The 21783-nt window shown below is 36.3% G+C and overlaps 1 protein-coding gene across 7 annotated transcripts in view; it reads right to left on the bottom strand.

Annotated features, from left to right (window-relative positions):
• Positions 1–21783, bottom strand: part of CTNND2 (catenin delta 2) — a 251115-nt gene that overhangs the window by 126396 nt on the left and 102936 nt on the right. The gene's annotated exons all lie outside the window — the stretch shown is intronic.

The raw sequence follows: 21783 nt of genomic DNA, 5'->3' as shown, positions 1-21783 counted from the left end.
TTGAGCAGCACTGTAAAGATTCTTGCTTGGATGACTTAACCTCTTCATTTTCTCCCACTCTGACAGAAGAAACTGAAGTCAAGAACTCTTGCCCTGCGATCCAGAAGCCAACAAGACTTCGTCTTTTGAAGACTTGTGGGACTGAGACAGGGCCTCTCTAGTCTGATTATCAATAGCCCTGCAACTTTTTTGCCTGCAGAGTCCAATCTGTCTATTAAAGAACCAGAAAAGCAATCTGACTTACATTGCAACTCTGATGGCAACTTAGCCCTTCCTTCTTACAACTTATTAAGTGCTGACACAATTATTTCCTAATTGGCATGTATATTCCACTGCTTGGTCTTGTTTCAGTGAAGATTTTATCACATCATCTTCTGAACAATTGTTAAAAGCTTTTACTTTCTAGCTTACCAGTCGACCTGACGGATGTCCCTGTGAGGAATGTGGAATCCACTCTTGCAACAGAAACATTCTCATCAGGGAGCTCATCCTAAATTGCCTCGGGAATTTAGGAATAGCTCCTGCCTTTCACCCATACAGATCTTACCTGACACCCAAGATCTAAAGTCACTGAATGCCTCTATCTTTCCTTACAAGTTGCCTCATCTGAATGACTCTTATCCTTACTTCCCACTATATGACTGCTGTCCTAGGATGGGATAGAACTCTAAACAGTCAAGATTTGCTTTTATATTGTTCTTATGTCAATTTGAAATGCTTTTTGCAAGAGTTACATTAGATCTTAGATCACAGAGGTTTCATTTCTTACTCCTTCAGAGCTAGACTTAGAAAGAAGGTGGTCCTCTTGGGGGCATAAGCCTTTTAATCTCTACTACCCTGCATGCTCATATCTCACTTGCTACATTTTGTGATCATTTAGCTGTAGCTAACCCATTTAACAATTGGGCCTAATCATTATTTTTTCTTACTCCTTCATGATGTCATTCCTCAAATCAAAAATGACTTGGATCATACTCAGAACTAGCTCTTCAATTTAATGATCCAGTGATAACTGCAGATGATTTTAATGTACAAAATTAAATGTAAAAAAGGGGTGGGGCTTTGATCACATGGTTGTGGCTGCCATTTTCACTTTTTTGATACCCTCCTTGCAGACACCCGAGTGTTCAATTATTTGAACCATTGCATGCTAATAATTTAAAACGGATTATTGGAACAACCAGCAATGCTCATGAATGTACTGTTATTTTCTAGCAAATTATTAGCTCAATACAGGGTTATCTAAAGTGTAATCAAATTTCACTTTGCACTCTCTATATAATAAGCAGTCTAGTCTTAGTTTGACAAAGACTGAGCTCTAGCGAAGGCCATGGTAATTTCAGCCTACAGAAATGCCCATTTCTATCAAGATTCCTTCTCTTATGAAATGTTTTACTTTACTAAAAGGAGAGGTTTTTGTGTGTGCCTTTGAGTTAGTATTGACCATCTCACTCCATGGATTTTCTGTAGTCCCTGCAGTTTTCTTGGCAAGATTTTGGAAGTGGTTTGTCATTGCCTCCTTCCTAGGGCTGAGAGAGAGTGACTGGCCTAAGGTCACCCACCTGGCTTCATGCCCAAGAGAGAACTAGAACTCATGGTCTCTTGGTTTCTAGCCTGGTGTCTTAACCACTACACCAAATGACTCTGAAAAAAGGAGTACAAAAAGCTGTTGAGGGAGAAAAAAACAAAGTTATTCTTTGGTGAATTGGGCTAGGCTCTAAGAAACAGTGACAAATAAAGATGATAATCTGTTCTGGCACCTAATTCCAATGGTAGTAACCTAATCTCTTTAGAGTCCTGGACCAGATCTTTGATGGTCCACTTGATGGTGAGTCACTTAGCCGCTGATTATCTGATCCTTTTCCTGACTGGTCCCAGTTTTGCCATCAGAAATAAATAAACCTCATTTCTCAGTTGAAAAATGGTAAAGCACCAGATAAAGATATGATTTTGCCACAATTACTGAAAATACATCCTGATTGGTGGGCTTTTGTGCTAGCCCCCCTATTTACTGATATCAACAATTCTCTATCACTTCTTAAACATCACTTTTCCAACCTACAATAATTTCGAGCTTTCAACTATTGGTGGAAGGTACTTTTAATGGACCATGATAGATTACTTAAAAAGTGTCTTATTGAACAGTCTGACATGTCCCAATTTATCTCATGGCTAAATCAGTTTACCATCTCACTCCATGGATTTTCACTTCCATATTTCATCTCAGTCAGCCAACAAACCCAGGACATGCTCAAACAGTGCATTCTGGATATTTGTGTTCAAGTTGACATAGAGACACTTGCTAACATCATCCTTAAAATGGCTGGCCCAGAACAAAAAGACCTTTCAACTAGAAAAAAAATTAAAAAATATCTATGGGCCTGACACAGGGCTAAAGAACAGCCCTAACCAAAGCAAGATTTGAATTCCTGGATTCAAGATTTGAACTCCTGGGTTCTATCAGAGAGGATATGTATATGTGGCACGCCATATCACTCACATCCTCTTTGATTGCGAACTACATGCTTCAGCCACAGCATAGCATTTGAAGTTGCTAATTGATAGAATAGCCCATTGGGACCCCATCAATAAGCTATCTTACTTCCTTCAAGGTACAAACACACATGGACTGTAAGAAAGACTGCCAAGTTTATAGCTGAAACCATTCAACTGAGAGGTTCCTATCTAGTTCAGATTGGGATCAACTGCCAAGGGGTTGATCTTACCTGATTATTTCATTTAATATATTTATATCCCAATGCGCTGTATTATTTTATCTTATTTCATCTGATAGTCATTAGACTTCACTAATTCATAAACAAAACAAATATATTCTCATACATCATTAGAAGCTTATAGTATTATGAGATATACCATAGCCATTTTCTAGTCAAAATCCATGTGTCCCTGTTAAGTTTTAAGGTAAAATTGCTTGGTTAACTATGTTCTTCAAACTTCAAAACTTCAAAAACAACAAACAAACACTATTCTACCAATACTGTAAACTATATATCATGTTAAAATATGGACTTTGAAACCCAATTTTGGATGTGACACAATTTCATGTATAAAATTGTAGTCCAAGAATGGTTGCAAATTAAAATTAAATTCATAAAGTAAATCCAACAATCCGTAACTCACGTCAGCCCTTGTAGATGCCTACCTGCACTAGCATCTTATTTTCTAGGGAATTTCTTAAAATTAACTATCCAAAAACCAAGGTTTTAATTTTTCTCTAGAAAGTGTTTCAAATCCCCTATTAGATGGGAAATTAATAAAAAGGCCATTTGATCAGGTTAAGAGTTTCCAAGTATCTAGGCATCCAGTTCCAACTTTCCACTTGCTGGAATAATCAACTGAGAAAACTTTCAGTTAGAGTCCCAAAATCCTACAATGCAATCTTGAATATGTGTTCAGACACAGAATATATGTATTGCTAAACTGTCCATTGTATCACTCATGGCATCTGGTACTCATAAACTCAATTGTCAGAAACCTTAGTTGCTTTTCTGATCAAGAGGTTACTGAACTTATTCTACAAGATCAAACAGAAAAAGGTTGCCAAGTTCTTAACGATAGCTGTGGCTTGCCAGTTGGTGACTCTTCTTCAGTACTGCTTCAGATTTGACTTTATTGTACTTTGAAGCATTGCATTTGTGTTTTATTTGTCTGGGACTATAAATAAATAATAAGTGTTCTTGAATGAGATGGAACCAATTTCCAGCACTGAACCAGAAGTATTAGAAATTAATTCAGTGAAGCATAGATCAATTCACTGGTCTTCTCCACAATATAAAGCAGTTATTAAGCCTAACAACTCAAAAAACACTGCAAACCAAGGGATGAGAACAGCAAGAATTTTACCATTTACCACAGGAAAATGGTAAAATATATAATTTCTCCATAAAATAATTTAATCCTTCCTAAAATGCTTTGATTAAGGTGACTAATAGGGTTAGTTACTTGCAAGGGTCACTCTGGTTTAAGCAGAATCACTGAATCTGATATTTTACATAACTGACAAAAGCCCCCCCCCTTTTTTTTGGCATGCTGCAGTGCCATCATTCGTGGCATGCTGGATATCCACAGAAAGAGATTGGGACTGCAACTTCATGGACAGCTCTGAATTGGAACAACTCAGTTGGAACAATTGAATTGGAACAAGGTTGGTTAAACCTGTCTACTCTGCCTTCGATGAAAGAAAATTTGTTCTGAAGTACTCTAATCCACCCCAGGTTAAATATGTCTTGGGGTTTAATTTTACCATAGGAAGCAACACCTGCATGATTTAATTGGATGAGAATATGAGTGAATCAACTATGGAAAATTGTCAAGACAAAGCATCTTTCTCTTTGTAACTTTGGTTTTATAATCTTTTAATTATGTATTGCCGATTTTAGTTTGTTGTAAGCCACCCAGAGTCCCCCGTTGTGGGGAGATGGGCGGGGACAAGTCAAATAAATAATAATAATAATAATAATAATAATAATAATAATAATAATTTGGTCACAGAGGTCAATGGCATACAGAAAAATACTCTTGGGGAAAGAGTGACAAGCTAATTTGACAGAAAGCATCCTACAGCCCTTACCCTAATTCTGCCCCCAATATTTGCAGACTATATCAATGGAACTCAGCGATAGGAAACAGGATAAAATGAGGGTATTAAACTTGTAAATTCCTGGTTGAGTCTTAGATAGTATAAGTCCTTTGAAATAGGCAAGGTCAAAAATCAGCCATGGCAAGGATTCCAGGAATGCTATTTTGACTACAATAACTAGAATTGAATAACAGAATCTTGAAAGCCTGTCCACATTTCTCCCTCTTAACAAAATCATGGGGTTAGTTTGAGTTTCTTTGTCATGCTTTCCTCTTTCTCAGTAATCTTTTTTCAGAGTTCCCTCTGAATGGCTTGCTCATTCCTGCACCATTCCCAAGGTCAAATCTATGTTCCTTGACAGAGAGCCAACCTCTAGAAAGTGATGGAAAAGTTGTGAAAAGTATCACTGCACCAATCTTCCAGATATTAGGAATATGAATCTATCTATCTGAGTCTACTTCAGAAATGTATACATTGATAATTATGTTTGATAGAACATTTGATGATGGTGTTATCTCACATTATCCATTCAGAAATAGCAAAATAGGTAATAAACTATTAGGTAAATGTTAGTTTAGGAAGAGTAAAAAAAGTAGAACATATGCTAAAGCCAACTCTGAAATATAAAGCTCAGGTGCTTCTGATAACTGTGTGGTCGAGATATATCTGTTAAGCAAATATTTTACAAGCTCTGATATAGAAAAATGCTAGGGGTTTGAATGCCACAACATCTTTTGATACTCCTTTTGCCTGTTTTAACTAGTCACAGTTGTGTCTTATAAAAAAAGATAGACTTTTTGCTTCAGAGAATGATCTAAAGGTAAATATAATCCACCCAAGACTTCAGAAAGATTCAGATTCCTGGGGAATTTGATAATGGAAAAAGAATTTTAAAGCACACTAACTGCTGAGTTAATGGCATAGCTAAGGGAGAGATACACAAAAGGGATTTTTGAATAGAAAGTGATAGTTCACATAACTGACTGTAATCCTGCAATGATCATTTTACCAACACACATTTTTTCAGAAGCACCTCTTCAATAATGTACAATAAGGAGAGTGCAAACAATTGTCCTCAGTTTGAAAAATTAACATCACAAATTCTGAACGGTGGTTTGTTTTTCATTTCTACAATTTTGAGAGATCATAGGTACTACCCTTATTTACAACAAGGTACCCTGGGAAAGAAGCACAGAAAGAAAAGCATTGCTTTCCCATGAGGAAGTAGATCAAGAGAAAACCTCTTGGAAATTCTTTTTTCCATCAAAGCAATATGGTTGTATAGAAAAAGGAAGGACTTATTGAATCTTCTCCTTTTTCCCACTAGCCAGGAAGAAACCAAATCAAAGCAGTTTTGTCCATTATTGCATGTACCCTCTAGAGCCTTCAACCCAGGATGAAAACTATCAGAATGAGGAGCAGTCATGGAGAAAACACAATGAACCAAAGACAATAATAGCTTAAAATTGGGAGAGAAGCTGGCTGAATGCTTTATAAAGAAATAATGCACCCAATCATGTAAAAGGTCACTGTCCTAATTGCCTCTGGCAAGTAAGAGTAATTTTGTAGTAAGTGACAAAGAAAGAAGCCTAGTATTGAAGTGTTCCCCATCCTCCCGTGTTTTCCTTCTGTTTCTAAGTAAGTCAGAAGGAGGCATTATTTGCAACAATATTAGCAGCTGTTGTTCTGCTTTCCATGTTGGTTTGGAGTGAGGTAAAAACTAAGGGAAAGTTACCAAAAGTCACTGCAAGTGTCTCTAGGAGTAATGACTGACTCTTATTAAGTCACCTATTTGGGGAATACCAGTAAAGGAACACCAGCAAAACTCAAGTACAGCTTATATGTTCACTAAGCTTTGAGATTAGCTCTAACACAAATGTGAAAATTTCTTCTACACTTCAACCTTCTATAGCGTAAATTTCTGACATTTATAACATAACTTACATTACAAGTTGTTCTGATAATAGTTGCAAGAAAAGAAGAGATTTTAGTAGATTCTGGGACATTTCATAAGGCTGAGGGACAGAAAATAATAAAAGACCACACAAGACAAAAACGATTCAGATTGGGGACGAAACTTAACAATTATGACTGCAGGAGCAATTTGGGTGTTTCTATACAGAAGAAACTTGTAGGAGCAATACTGTATAGCTATGCCTATGTAGAAAAAGCCACAGGTTGGCATATAGAATACATTTAGACATCAAATATCTTTTTAAAAGTTATTAATTTGCAGAATTATCCTTATGTAAGAATAATAAACTCATCCTTTTATCACCAAATCAGGTGCATCCATGATAAAACAGATTTCAGCAGGCTATCTGAAGGAAGCTTCAAGATTTGTAGATATATTAAAAACCTTTAGGAAAAAGAATGCTGAGGAATGGACCTTTCAGTGGGCATCACTAAAGAAATGCCTGTAGTTTGTTTAAGTTTAGTGTGACTTGGAAATGTGAGATTTTGCTTTCATATGCCTGTGGGATGCCAGAGAATTACCTAAAGACACCCTATTGCATTTTTCTCTGGTGGCCTCTAGGTAAATGAAGTCAGTGTTTCACATTCTCACATCCTGTTAAATTGGGCTAACCAAGCTACAGATAACTGGACAAATTATACCCATTTGCCTGCAAAGCCAGCTGGTATATATGGATGCATTTACCACAAATCCCGTTTTACAGCTTTTGTATGACAGATGAACCCAGTCAATAGCTGGTTTAATAACATTAAACCATGACATTATAATAATATTTTGTTGAATTCAACACAGTGGCTTAATATGCCCAGTGGCTTAATAGGTCTAGTAAATCATAATGATTTGATTCATATATCTTACTATGCCCAAAAGAAGAAAATATGTTTAGGGACTTTACATGTGAACCAGGTCTGTTTTTCAGAAATGGATAATTGGTAGTCTATGGATCCCCATCTGGGCCTTGGGCAATTTTATATGTTCCATCCAGATTTTCATGATAGTTTGAATAGTTAATTTATCCACCACCCACCTCCAATTATTATGAGAAAACAAGGACTGGAGAACACTAGCATTGGCTGACCTATTCATTCATATTAACAGCTAAGCACATCCCCCTATTGACTGAGGCTGTGCCACTGTTATTCCATTCTATAAAAACAAAGATAGAAGGTCTCCTAAACAGCCCCCTGAAGCAAGCTATATGCTAAATATCTCTATTTAAAGCTATTGGATTGGGTTGAAAGGGAAAATATCCTTGCTGAAGAACAGTCAGGTTTCAGAAGGGATCAATCAGCTCTCGAGCACTCTTTAGTTCTCCACCATTTAACAGAGAAATACTTTTCCCAAACCAGAGGTTCCCTTTTCTCAGCCTTCACTGATTTTAAATTTGCTTTTAATTTAATTCCCAGGGATAGGCTGTGGGGAAAAAAAAAAATAAGGGGATCCTTAGTAGATAAAAAGCTATTCTGCTCATTCAACCCCTCTATTCCAACATCACTTTGAGAATCAGATTCTCCCCCGTCACTATCCAGAGAGATGTGAGACGAGGATATATTCTAGTCCAGCTTCTATTTAATTTGTACATCAATTTTGTCCCCATTCAACTTCCCCCACAGTGGTTGGCTGAGTGGTTCTAACTCTTCTATATCTCTCAGGTAGAAATGAGAATGTCACCAAGGGCTTTGGTCTCTTTTGGTTTAGAACATACTAATAATAAATTACCAGAAAACTAAAGTCCTAGTTTTTCCAAAAAATCACGATAAAATTTATACTGCAATTGGCAAATCAATGGAAATACTATACAGTAGCTGTCCACTTATAAATAAATACTTTGGAGTGCCATTCCAAGTCTCACTGTTCTGGAAAGAACATTTTTATACCTGGCAAATATCACTCAGCATTGCTCCTCAGCTATCCTGAGATTTTTCCACTTGAAAGAAGCTCATTTTATCCCTGCAGCTTGTAAGGTTTTCACAGCCAAGGTAGTCTTCCAGCCATGCTGAAGTGTCTAATTCTGCAAGCCTAGAAACTTGAAGCCTTGAATAGTCTATTCAGTCTAAGTTCCTTAGAACTATTCTTGCAGGATACATAAGGAGCTACACTTTGTTTAGGGATGGGTTTTGCCTCCTTGGAGGCCAAAGCTTGGTATCATCTTTATAATTTTTGGCTAATCTTCTTCCCCTCTGGGTGTGGCTACTGTGGTCCTTGAATTCTACTTTAAATCAACCTGGATTAAAAAAAAAAATACTGACAAGTTCTCTTCCTAAACTCTTGATGGATAAATGGGTCATGTCACCCACTATTAGCCCTTTGAAGTAGTCCAGACAAGAAGCATAACCAGGAGTACTAGTTCTATCTTTATTGTAATATTAACAGAATCTTGCAAGACAAAATATTTCTCCACTTCTTTCCTTTTACTCTCTGCAAAAGTAGGGAGGGTCCCTTCTGAAACATTTCCCACGCCATCCCGTCCTCTGTGGGCTGAGACACCTTTTACGTGTTGGTTGTCCCTGTCTGATAGGTCCTTTCCCTTGGAAAACCTAAGTTACACAGCAGGTTTTTAAAACTTCACCTTCTCCCTTTTCTTTCAATATCTGTCCCCCAATCGTTATACTTTTCAATATAATACCTTTTATACTTCTACCACATTACTCTCAAAATGCAAACCTATTTAAAAGTAAACAATCAGCCTATTTTGTATGGGTAGGTCAAAAAAAATTTTTTAACTTGAAAAATTGCAAACTGGGCTTTTTAAAAAATGCAAATGGCTTGAAATGGTATGCTTCTTTAACAGATGTTTCATTAAATGCTCAAAAATGCTCAAAAAAGAAAATATACAGGAAATCCATACATCTTCTTTCACAGATGGGAAGGTAGGTATTGGAATTGGAAAGGTGAAGAAGAAAACAATTGGAAGAATGGAGAATAATCACTAGACTATACATAACACATATATTTGTTCTAACCATGGTCAGAAATACATCTTTATAAGTTAAACAAATGGATAAGTTGGGCTGGTGGGGAAGCAAGTGAATGTACTCAGGGCATTTGTCATCTCTCTTTAAACATAAAAAATTAGCTTCATAAAGAGATTTGTAAAAAGCATATACTAATACTGTACCTTGGGCAGTGTAGAGAGAAAAAATATATATAACGTAGTATCTTTGAGCAGGAAAACATCGGTGAAATGTATTGGAAACCCATTCATCTACAACATCATGGCTTAATTTAGCCTCATTAGCACTGTAATTTCTTGCAGGTTACAAAAACACTGGAACAATTTAAGTTCAAAATAGAGTAGAACGGCATGTGAATTGCTCTGTTGAAAATGTTTAATTTGTTTAGGAAATCTAAATTTAGAATTTTAAACCTAGGTCCCATTTAAAAACAGATGTGCAAAACTGTAATTAAGGATGTGTTAGATGAGATGAGGACCTTAAAAATGTAACTCAAATCTAGCAAAATTTATATATGCTATTGCACTCTGGATTGAGAACAATTTCTGGACTAATACTTGCCTAAAAATACTATGTACTTAGCCTGTAAAATCTGAATGTTGGGGAGCTAAGTTATAATTAGGGCAGGGGTATCAGATAAGCAAAAGCTAGGACAAGGAACTCAGTTTCCCAGTGTCTTCCATAGGGTCCCACTTTTGGAAGACACAGTATGAAGCATAAACTGGCTCCTCTGTTTAAGGGATCTATCTGTTTTAGGTACTCTAAAATCCTAAGCTTGGCTGTATATGTTACTCTTTACTTATTTAACACTGCCATGAAGGATAATCTGAAAACTAATTTAATCAATTATACCTACATTTGTTTATACGTTTATATTCAACCCTGTTCTTTTTCATCAACATATTTTAATACTAATTTTTCACAGCTGTTCTGCCCCTCTGACTTACATCTGCCTATCTTCTCTTATAGAAGTTATACCTGACAATTGAGTGTCACTGCAAAATTCCACAATGGTGCTCCATGACTTAAACAACTCAGAATAATATTCATTCAAAAGGATCTATGTGGTGTTAATATTACTTGCATTCTAATGATTTTATGAATTCTTAATTTACAAAATGATGATAGCTGACCTGGAACAAACAATAAAATATCCCTTCCCTTTCGAGATACATATTTAGCTTTAGCCTAAACACGACATTGCACATGATGACATTTATTAGTTCCTTAAGTTGAAAAATGTAAAGGTCGCACATGAAATGAAGTATGCACTTCATCATCATCTAAAGAACCAAATGTCACATAATTGCTGCATGAACTAATTCACTAAGATGAATGAGAAATTATACTTCAGTTTTTTGGAAGCATTGCTAACAGATATGCTTCCAGGTGCTGTGTTTTATGCTGAATTTCACAGCTAGCTTTATCTTGGAACAACACTGGCAAAAGATAAAGATTAATGTGCTCCAACATTACAAATATATCTAATAATTTGGGTGAAACTGCATGTGTATTTTAAGTTTGAAAAAGTATTGGGAAGTGAGGCTGGAGGTGTGGACAAATCAGACTTCTGTGGGTGCGGTATAGCTGTAAAAGCTGAATACCAAGAAAGAATGAGAAAAAGACGACGGATACATTGGAATTATGGATTGGGAGATAGTTACTAAGAGCACCATGGATTGCAAGAAAAATCAATCAATACTGAACCAAAAAAAGCTGACTGCTTCCCTGAGGCAATGATGAGGAAGAAGAAACCCATATATATGTGTATGAGGTCAGTGGATGATGGATTAGCAAAAAAAATTATACTTGGCAAGATTGAAGGAAACAGAAAACAATTGAGTAAGGTGGATGGATGGGATCAAAGAGATTATTGGAATGCCCCTGGAAGAGCTACAGACTATTACCAGAAAGAAGTTATGTTCATCCATACAATCACCAGGACTCACATCTGTCTTGATGGCACCTAACAAAATTAAACTCAAGTCATAATACTTAATATGTTTTTAGAATACTGCCATCACACATAGCCTACATCACAGAAATAAGCTGACTAACTCTAACTGAATTTAGACCATATGGGATTTGACATTTGACCTGCAGGCATCAGCAGAACCAAAAGTTCCAGGGAAGTTTAATCAGAAAGAGGAACTAGTTTAATGTAAAAGAACTGAGGAGGAGATACAGCATAAGGGCTTTGATCTTCCTATTCTCATGCCTCCCCAACTCAACTTTCAAATTCTAAAATTGGTTATTTCCAGGGTGCAACATTTAGCTTGCTTGACCAGAGAGCTTTATTTTTTAAGAATGGAATAAATTCAGCCTTCAACATGTATCTACTGTATAAACATGCAAATATTAAAATTTTCTGGCTTGAGTGTGTATACATATTACTAAAAAAAAAAGAAAGAAAAAGATATACTCTGCCTTTCCCCCTCCTGCAAAAAGCAGTTATTCAAAATGCCCAGTGTACTATTAAACATAGTAAAAAGAATAACCAAATAATAAAACTTTTGTGACAAATGAAAAACCGCAGCAAAAATAACAATAAATACCCAAATCAACAATAAATACAGTTTGCCTTCCTCTACTACTTTATTTCTAATCAAGCTGACTGGAACCCTTTAAAGGTTTCCCATATGAAATACCATATGAAAGAGCCTATTGCTGCTTTCTAGGTATAGAACATGTTTGATAACAGAGGCATACATAAATCTCTTTTTTCCCCCCAGGATTTAAAATTTTTTAAAAAAATTTATGTATTAATAATTTTTAAAATAAAAAAGAGGGAAAACGCAAAAGGAGAGGAAAAAGAAAAAAAAATTAATTGGTACAGAAATATCATATCTATCAATGGACAAATTACCAAGATTATACAGTTAGTGCTCAATGTATCTTTGATTAGAAATTAATCACAGAAAACATTAAATTACATTTAAGAACATTAAATTATTTTAACAATGTAAGTAAGAATTTGAATCTCTGAGCTGAGTGCCAAAATCTCTACTATGTGTTGTTTAAAAATACAAAAAAGAGAGGAAAAAAGAAGAAAAAACTACTAAAAACTTTATAAATATTAGTTTCTAACTTCCCCTTTTTCATACTCTAATGTACAGTATTTATAGACATTTAAATTATTGTGGGTGTCTCTGATTTCAATTATCAGTTCTTTTTCCCTTTAAAAACCATACTTAGATGCTTATATTTACTTTGCTGCAACATACATAACTCTTAAGCATGCATTGAAACATGCTATATTATCATATATGTTAGCCCTTTTAGCAAAGTGGGATATAAGAATGAAAAAAAAAGAGCTGAAAATTAAAAGCTTGCCTGGATATACCGTATTTTTCCGTCAATAAGACACATGTACAAGACAACCCCCACTTTTCCAACCCAAAATTAAGAAATCAATATTTTAAAGATAGTGCAGAACACATTTTTATTTAGTAATTAGTTAACATTGACCTGATACACTCGGTGGGAGGAGGTCCAAACCGTCTCTCTGCAGCTCTATTTTCAGGCTCTTTTGCTTAACTGATTACATTCAAGCACGAGTGAAACTGCCGATAGCTTGTCTCTGCAAACAGACTTCCTCCAATTGGTTTGTTCAGCATCAGCTGACGTCAGTTACATAAGGCTCGTGATTGGAGGAAGTCTGTTTGGGAGACAAGCTATTTCACTTGTGACTGGAGGCTAGCAATAGGAGGAAGCCTCTCTGCAGAAACAAAGTATGGGCAGTTTGGAACCGTGTGGTTCTCTCCTCGGCTGACTTCCTTGAATGAGACGCCCTTCAATTTTTAGCGTAAGGATTTTAGAAAAAAGTATCGTCTTATTGTCGGAAAAATACGGTAGTTTAGAATGATCCTCCCCGTGTAATATACCAGTCCTCAGCCCAAGTATGTTTTAAGAATGTTTTTCCCTGATGACTTTTCCCAGCCATTAACTCCAGTTAAAATCTTGGCCATTTTATTAGACAGTTTCATTTTATAGCTCTGCTTTATTAAACTGTTGTAAACCACTTCAGAATCTGTATAAATGAAGCATGGCATAAAATATTTAGATAAATAAATAAGTAGAATAACAGAATATAAATCCAATTTAAACTGCAGCTGAGAGATGTACAACATTTCACCTTCAATAGTTATGTATTTAAAGTGATGTTAGTGTGAACACCTTGACTGGTTTTTTGAAATCTCAAAATATGAAATTAAAAATAATGTATAAGGAAAACCACAATACATTTAACAAGGAGCTAACTTGGTATCTTCCAGATGTGTTGCTAAAAAGGATAACGAGAGCAAAACTGAAGTGAAACAATGGCATATTTCCTGCTCATCTCATCAGAAGGGATGGTTGGGGGGTTGAGGATACAATGAGACATTATGCCGTTGTATTCTCTTATAAATGATTTATTGTTTTTTCATTATTGCTCACTATTGTTAAGCATTTTATCCAGTTGGCCTTTGGCCATAAATAACAACTTTCTTGATGTTCAAATGCAGTGAGAGAGAACAGCAACATCAGTTCCATATATGCTCAAGAGGTTTCCTCCTTCCCTCTCAGTCCCATGCACTCTCCCACCTGATGCCACAGGAGTTATACTTAATGGAGGCACTGGTGCCTCTTGAATTGCGTGACATCAGCATGCTTAGCTAATTTGCCTAAGTTGAGCTGGTTTTGCCATTATGCATGAATTATGATCTAGCACTGATATAATATATCCTGAGGCTTCTCAATTCAACATTCATCATCATTATCTTCATTAATTACATAACATTATGTATCCACATGGTGCTGTACAAAAACTGAAAGGGCCTGCAATCTAAACCTAGATACAACAGAAAAGGCAAAATGGAGGCAGAATAAACAGAGAAAAGGTAAACTATTATTACATGTATTTGGTTTGGTTATGATATATGTTAGTGGGGCAACACAGACGCAATCATGTTACAATTCAAAGATTAAACATAGTTTTAAAAAATCAATCTGGGTTTATCATCTTGATCAGCATTAAAATTGATACAAATTTAACCCCAACCACCCCAGTCCCCCCCCCCAAAAAGGAATAAAGGGGAAGAAGGAAATGAGTAACTCTATGGGACTGTTCATGACTCTGTATCAATACATCTTCAGTAAGCCTGTGTAAAGATGGTTTCAGAGATCAAAACAAAAATACGATATGAACTGTTCACTTTTTTAAAAAACAGAATACTTCTTTGTTAAAAAAAAATAGGGGAAAGAAGAAAGAACGTACTAATTTCAACAGACTCAACTGATGGCAAAGTAACAGAAATTTAGGTACAGGTAGTCCCCAGGTTAAGAACGCCTGGTTAACATACGACCCATGGTTAAGAATGATGCCTATTGTAGCAAAATTCGAGTTAAATACACAATGATTTGAATTAAATACACAATGGTTAGAGTTAATTGCACAATTCTACTTATACAATATTATACAATAATGCTGTTCTGGCTTACATACAAATTTGACTTAAGGACAGACCTTGGGAATATTCTCATTGTTAAACTGGGGACTACCTGTATTTGATGAAGGTTAAAACAGGTATGTTGTTATCTCTGGTAACCCTTAATGGACTTTTATTGACATCAGGTCTTTTCAAGGGAAAGGAAATAAAAATCTCAGTTGGTGTAATAGTGATTATAATTAAAATAATGATGGAGGAAAGAAATGCCTGTATGTTGATATATGTTGCAAGAATCAGATCAAGAGTAGAGACAATCAGCTTAGAACACAGACTAACTTTTTAACAGTGCAGAGAAGCAGTCATTTGCTGCAATTAGATGTGATGCCAACTGTGGTTTCTGATAACGTCTCCCTTCTCCCTGCCCCCCTGCCTAAAAAACCCGCAAGAACATAAATCCTGGTTTTACTTACAATTTACAGAAGGCTTTAACAATCAGTTTGTAATTGTCCAAGCTGACCATCACCCATCTGTGGCTCTTGTCTTTTCCTGACTACCTCCAAGTGAGATAAATGGGAGGTTGACTGACCATGTATTGCTGGTGAAAATTAGCCTGTAGGCCAAAAGTTGGGCTGGCCTGCTATACTGAAATCAGTAGAAAAGGAATGGGAGAAAATATTTCTAGTTTCTGTCCCGTGTTCATTTTAATTACTTTGCTACAATAAAATGATGGGCAAAGATGCATGAAGTGAATGAAAGCAATAGTCTCACTTATAAAAGTGTTTGTTAAGGATGGAAGGCAGGCAGAGAAATAGAATGGATAGTTCACTAATCACTGCCCCCTTATTTCGCCTCCCTACCCAGTCTGCTGCTCCTGTTGCTTTCATGGGTGAAATTAATTTCCTAGCATACAGTAAAAAGTCACTGATGCCAGAAACCTTTGTGACCTGTTATATCATTGCCACTGATGGTCTGCTGCCATTTTCCATCAGGACAAAATGAAGCTGGCATGTGAAACAGTGCAATGCAATCCTTTTGAAGAGTGATCTCATACAGAAGAGCTAGATTACTTTAAAACCATGAGAAATTACTTCAGAAGAATGACCTCTGTGTTTAACAAGTCCCTTTTTTAAAAAGTTCTCTACTAAACCTACACCCCTTTTCATTGCTCTTCTTGTTTTCTTTCTTAGTAAGATAGTGTAAGACCTGTCCCTCAATTTCATCTTTTAAAAAGACTTCTGAGCTGGAGACTTTTCCTAGGTAGCCTGCCACCAGTTCACATGGTACATAATTTCTATCATACCAATCTAGCTAGTCTTCAGTCTTCAAATGTAATTTCTGCTTTTTTTTCAATCAAGCTCTGTGATGCTATCTTGTTATGTAGAATTGGATTACTATCTACAATGAATTTGTGCACAATGAAAACATATTAAAATAATGGGCTAGGAACAGAAAAAGGCCATTTTTACAGAGGCAGGTTTCTCACATACACAAAGCATACACTCACATGTTTCTTAATCCCACAGATCTTAGTGGAAGTCACTGCAAAAGAATATTTCCCTTTTATCTTCATTGCTTTGCACCTGGAATCCATTTCTTGCTCATACTCAGGGTGTTTCCATAATTGGTGTATTTCAGATGTGGAGGACTACAACTCTTATCATCCCCACAATGATTATCTATACAGAGCTAAGGATGGCATAAGGTGCAATCCTATTTTATTCTCACAACTGTATGACATGTCCAGCTGAAACACGGTGACATGTAAATTTCATAAATGAGCAGGAATTTTTACTTGGCTTTTCTTGTACAAAAGCAAATGCATTATTTTGCACATGACAAGTATGCAATTTTTTTCAGATTCAGGACCTCACTTGGACTTTATGGACTTTCAACCCATGAGTGAAAGTTTAGTCAAGGACAAAGAATTATAAAAGGCAAGGACCAACACTAAATTTGGCTTCATTTCAATTAGATTAACTAAAAACAATGCGATTATTGCTCTTGCATTAAAAGTAACAATTCAGGATTAACATTTGGCGTGAATCTGGAATCCTCACCCAAAGCCCTTAAGCCTCAAGCCTGCCCATTCTTTTATGTATAAATAAAAAAGTAACTCTACTAGTTGGACAAAATAGGTGCTGGGGCGGGATGTAATTAAGCTAAGAGATGAGTTTAAGTCAAATTAAAGCTACAATACTATCTAAGAATTAAAATTTCTTGAACAACCAAAATTTGATTACCTTAAGTACATATTGTCCCTCTTTAAAGTAATAATATGGGAGTTAAAAGGAAGGAATATGCCTCTTCAAGAAATCTGAAGTTCCATTGAATTCTTTTTTTTAAAATGGGTGAAGCACAAGGGCTATTACAGGTTTTTTAATGCCTTCTTGTCTGGCCACTTGCCAGAAGAATTATTCATATTTGCAGAACTACAGAATTCAAAGAAGGCATAGGTTTAATATTAATTTCTTTTGCAGTCACAAGAACTTTAGTTTGACCATATTTGGACCAGCAAATCATTAACTGTTGTGACTTTTGTAAAATCTAATCCCAATTGTTGATGGCATGCTCTGAAATGAATTGCTAAATAATACTGACTAATGCCACTAGTAAACGTTTAATAAATGAACTGTTCATAATGTTGCTAAGGTTTTAAGATCAAGTGCAGTTGAATAATGAGTTAGATTCGTTGGTGAAAATCAGGGCTCAGCTTCAAAACTATTCTTTTAACCTAATATAATTCTTACTATTTATGTAGATTAAATGAGAAAAAACAAAATACAGAGTGCTTTGATTTTTTTGCAGAAGGGTTAGGAAATAAATTTTATGTGATATAGCAGCATAACATGTAATGTTTTATTAAATGAAAATGAGTTATTCCTTAATCTAAGAATGAAAGTATGATTGTACTATATTTTCTTCATACACAGTAAGGCAGCATGACTTTTTATACCAGCTGCTGGTTGGCAAAGATGCAAAAAGAATGTTGGTCTAGAGTAGCCTTTGGTCTGATCCAAAACCAGATTAATTTTTTTTGTCCTGGCTCAGCTAGGGTAATTTCTGACACATTTTGGTCCTGTATTAATTCTGGGTTTGAAAATTATTCAAACAAAGCATTCTTATTTTGGATTTTTGCTATGCCTTTCTACCACCATTCACTGTAGCTTCAATTCTTAGCTACAAGCAGAAGTGTATAACCCAGTCCAGAAAGAAAGGATTTCTTTTTTTTAAAAGAGAGACAGCAAAATTGAATATAATACCAGAATAGTCACCTGGATCTTGTTAATGCAGCCATTCCTAACCAGAATCATTTAGTCCACTTAAATTATTCATGCATCAGTACAAATTTGGAAAAGAAAAATTAAATGCCTTCCAAATGAAATCAATAAAAGCAAACATAAAGAGTGTTTTATGAATACATAAATGGTTCCTGACACCTAAGCAACCAACTTGAGGCATATGTCCAGAAAGCAATTGTAGTCTCAGCCAAATGCCCTTCTAATATGTTGGTAGCCAAGAATTTAACCCATCAGCAAAGCAGGACCAAAACAGGAACAATGTATTTCAAAATACAGTCTCTCCTTTTGTTTCTGAGTGGGTGTTTGACAGTCTAACTTAAAGAAAAACCAGCAATTCAAAAATCAAACTGAAATGCAAAAGAGGCCAAATTCTGTAGGCAATCTCTCCTTTGCCTGACTCTTTCCTGCTACTGGCACAAATAGCATTGCTGTTGATGTGCAGAAAAGCAAACAGCTTGCTGTCTTGAAATCCCTCTCCAATCTCTGAAAATGGGGAGAAAAGGTCAGGCAAAGGAGAGATTGCCTTCAGAAATCACTTGTTTTTTCTCACCCTCCCCCCTGCAGAGCAGAAAAACTGCAGAAGGGACTTCAAGAGAATACTGTAAGCTGTGAAGTGCTCCCAGCTGTGTAGGAGCTCCCAGCCCTGGGCTGCTGGTGCGATTGCATTGCTTTCAATGTGTAGAACAGCAAACAGCTTACTCTCTTGCAATCCCTTCCCCTCCAATCTGTCTGCTCTGGAAGGGGTGAAAAAAGAAAAAAACACAGGTCAGGAACAAGTCAGGACGTGTATTGACTGTAAGGGTGATCACATGGCTGAGGGATGCTGTGAAGGTTATAAATGATCATAAATTGGCCATAAAGTTATTTTTTCAGCACCACTGTAACTTTGAATGGTTGCAGAACGAGTGGTCGGTAAGCGAGGACTACCTGTATCTCTAATTGTGATTCCAGAGCAGGCATTTTCTGCAAATTCCACAAAGGAGCTCAGTAGACAAAATAATTTAATAAATGAGGAAATAATGTTTAAAAAAAAGGTATATAAGTTAAGCTACAATATAAGTATCACAGTTGCACTCATCTGAAATGAGGCTAAAGCAGGGCTGCCCCAAACATTTTGCTCCCACAATGAACGACAACCCCTTTTCCTTCCATTTCATATTCAAAAGTGAACTGAACTGGTATCAGAATTGTATTTCAGCACTCGTAATGAAGCAGTATCTTTTACCACATCTGACTGCAGCCACACGGATTAAGGGAAGGGCAGCAAATCGTATTTTTCAAAACCTTGCTGTCATTCCCTTAGTGTTTGTGCATAAAGCAACTGCTGTACTTTAATGACAGAACTAGATCTGGACTAAATCAACCTGATCTCCTTTTTTGGTAGAGTAGCTGATCCAGGAGGAACAATGGACAGAAACCAAACTGATGGATCTCCACAAAAACAAGTGCAAAGTCCTTCTCTGAATAGGAAAAAAATTATATGACCCACCATATACTGGGTAACAATGTGTATGAAAAGTATCTGGCTATTTTGGAGGCTCACATGCTGAATATAAGCCAAGAGCAAATGCACCCCTAGGTTGCATTAACAGAGGTATAGAGCCAAGATCAAGAGAAGTAATCTTTCCTTTCTATTTTGCTCTGGTTAGACCACACCAATAATACTGTATCTAGTTCTGGGCACTACATTTTAGGAAGGACCCTGAAAAACTGAACCATGTCCAGAGGAGAGCAACCATGATTGTAAGAGAAGTTTCTTGTAACTTTCCTGGAAGGAAAAACTCACAAGGAACATTAGGAATTGTTGGCTATGGTTAGTCTGACAACAGAAGACTGCAGGGAAACATGACAGCTGTCTTAAAGTATCTGAAGGGTTGTCATGTGGGAGATAGTAAGCATCTCTGTTTAGTGTTGTTCCAGAAGACAAGAGAAGAAACCATGTGTTTAAATTATAAGGAAGCAGATCTGACATTAGGAAGAATTTCTTACTGGTAAGGGCTGTTTAATAATAGAACAGATTGCCTCAGGAAGAGGTGGACTTCTTTGCTGGAGGCGGGTAAATAGAGGTTAGATGACCATCTGTCAGGGATGCTGTAACAGTGCACTGGACAGGCAGTGATGATGATCTGATCTCCAAGATCCCTTCTGACTCTTACATTCTATGATTCTAAATCAAGCAGTCCAGCATGCCATTTGTATCAAATTCTCATTTCATAGTTTAAGTCTTGTGCTTTGCTCAGGATACACAAAAATAAGTTTGACATTGCAGCTCTAGGAAGAAGTCAGAAAAAGTACATTTTCTGACAGAACAGAAGAGCAATCTATGATATATAATCAGAAAAGCTAATATGCAGGATTGACTGATTAGCTTCTCAATCATTAAGGTTCCTAAAGGACTTCCCGAAGTTAACAGCAAAAGAACAATTTACAGAAGCAGCGTCAAGAGTGAACAGTCCAACGTCAGTGGAAGGGAGCTGCTGGTGTACAATTAAAACATACCATTACCTATTAAGTTGCTTTTCCAAGAAAAATTAAGAGATAAATAATCATCTTAATAAAAGATTAAGTAGAAAGTGATTGTGAGAATGACACATCATATTGGGCAAACTACACATATTAGAATAATAATCTTTTTGAAATGAATAATCTTCTTTTCAAAGAAAATTACCAACCACAATAGGGTCTGGCAACTCCATTACTAAGCAGCATGGTTGTTAAGTGCAATGTTATGTGACCACACTAACTTACAACGGCAGTTCTGTCAGTTCCGGCTGCGGTTGTTAAGCAAATCACTGTGGGTCATTAAGTGCAGCATCACGTGACTGCAACTTGTGATTTCCTGCTGGTTTTCCCATTGACTTTGCTTCTCAGAAGCCGGCTGTGAATGTTGCAAATGGTGATGACATGATCGCAGGACATTGCAACCATTGTAAATGTGAGCCACTTGCCAAGCACTCAAATCACGATCATGTGACCACAGGGGTGCTGCAATGGCTGCAACTTTGAGGACCAATCGTAAGTCTAGTTTTTCAGTGCTGCTGTAACTTTGAATGGTCGCTGAATGAGTGGTCAGTAAGCAAGGACTACTTGTACAGTTTTTGGCAAAATTTCCTATAATTGCTGGCATTAACCTGAGTTCCCCTTTCCTCCCCATACCATGTGTGAATTATGTAAATCATCTTTTTGAAACAATCTCTTGTAGAAAGATGAGTAATGCCTTCATGTATTTCTGAGAAGAAATGACAGAAGTCCTTCACTTGCTTTCAGTTTCCAAAGAAAAACCAACTCAAGACAAAATTCCCTGGATGAGGCAACTGTCATAATCCATAAAAACCAGTCACCTGCTTGTTTGTTAAAGCAAGGATGCTTAAGACAGGCTAATATAAGGCAATAATACATCTGATCTTTGTACTGAAAAGCTTTTGAAAAGTGGTATTTTACAGAACCAATTATTTCTGTTTAACCTGGCTGAACCTGATGACATTATATTTTCCTCTCTCATCAAGACCTAGCTATAAGAAAAAAA

The sequence above is a fragment of the Python bivittatus genome, unplaced genomic scaffold (genome assembly GCF_059951505.1).
Source record: "Python bivittatus isolate LINGU-HERP-01145 unplaced genomic scaffold, Pbiv_v1 ctg000960_np1212, whole genome shotgun sequence".
Lineage (NCBI taxonomy): Eukaryota > Metazoa > Chordata > Lepidosauria > Squamata > Pythonidae > Python > Python bivittatus.
The sequence above is the reverse complement of the archived record's forward strand: the minus strand, read 5'-3'. Positions and strand labels throughout refer to the sequence as shown.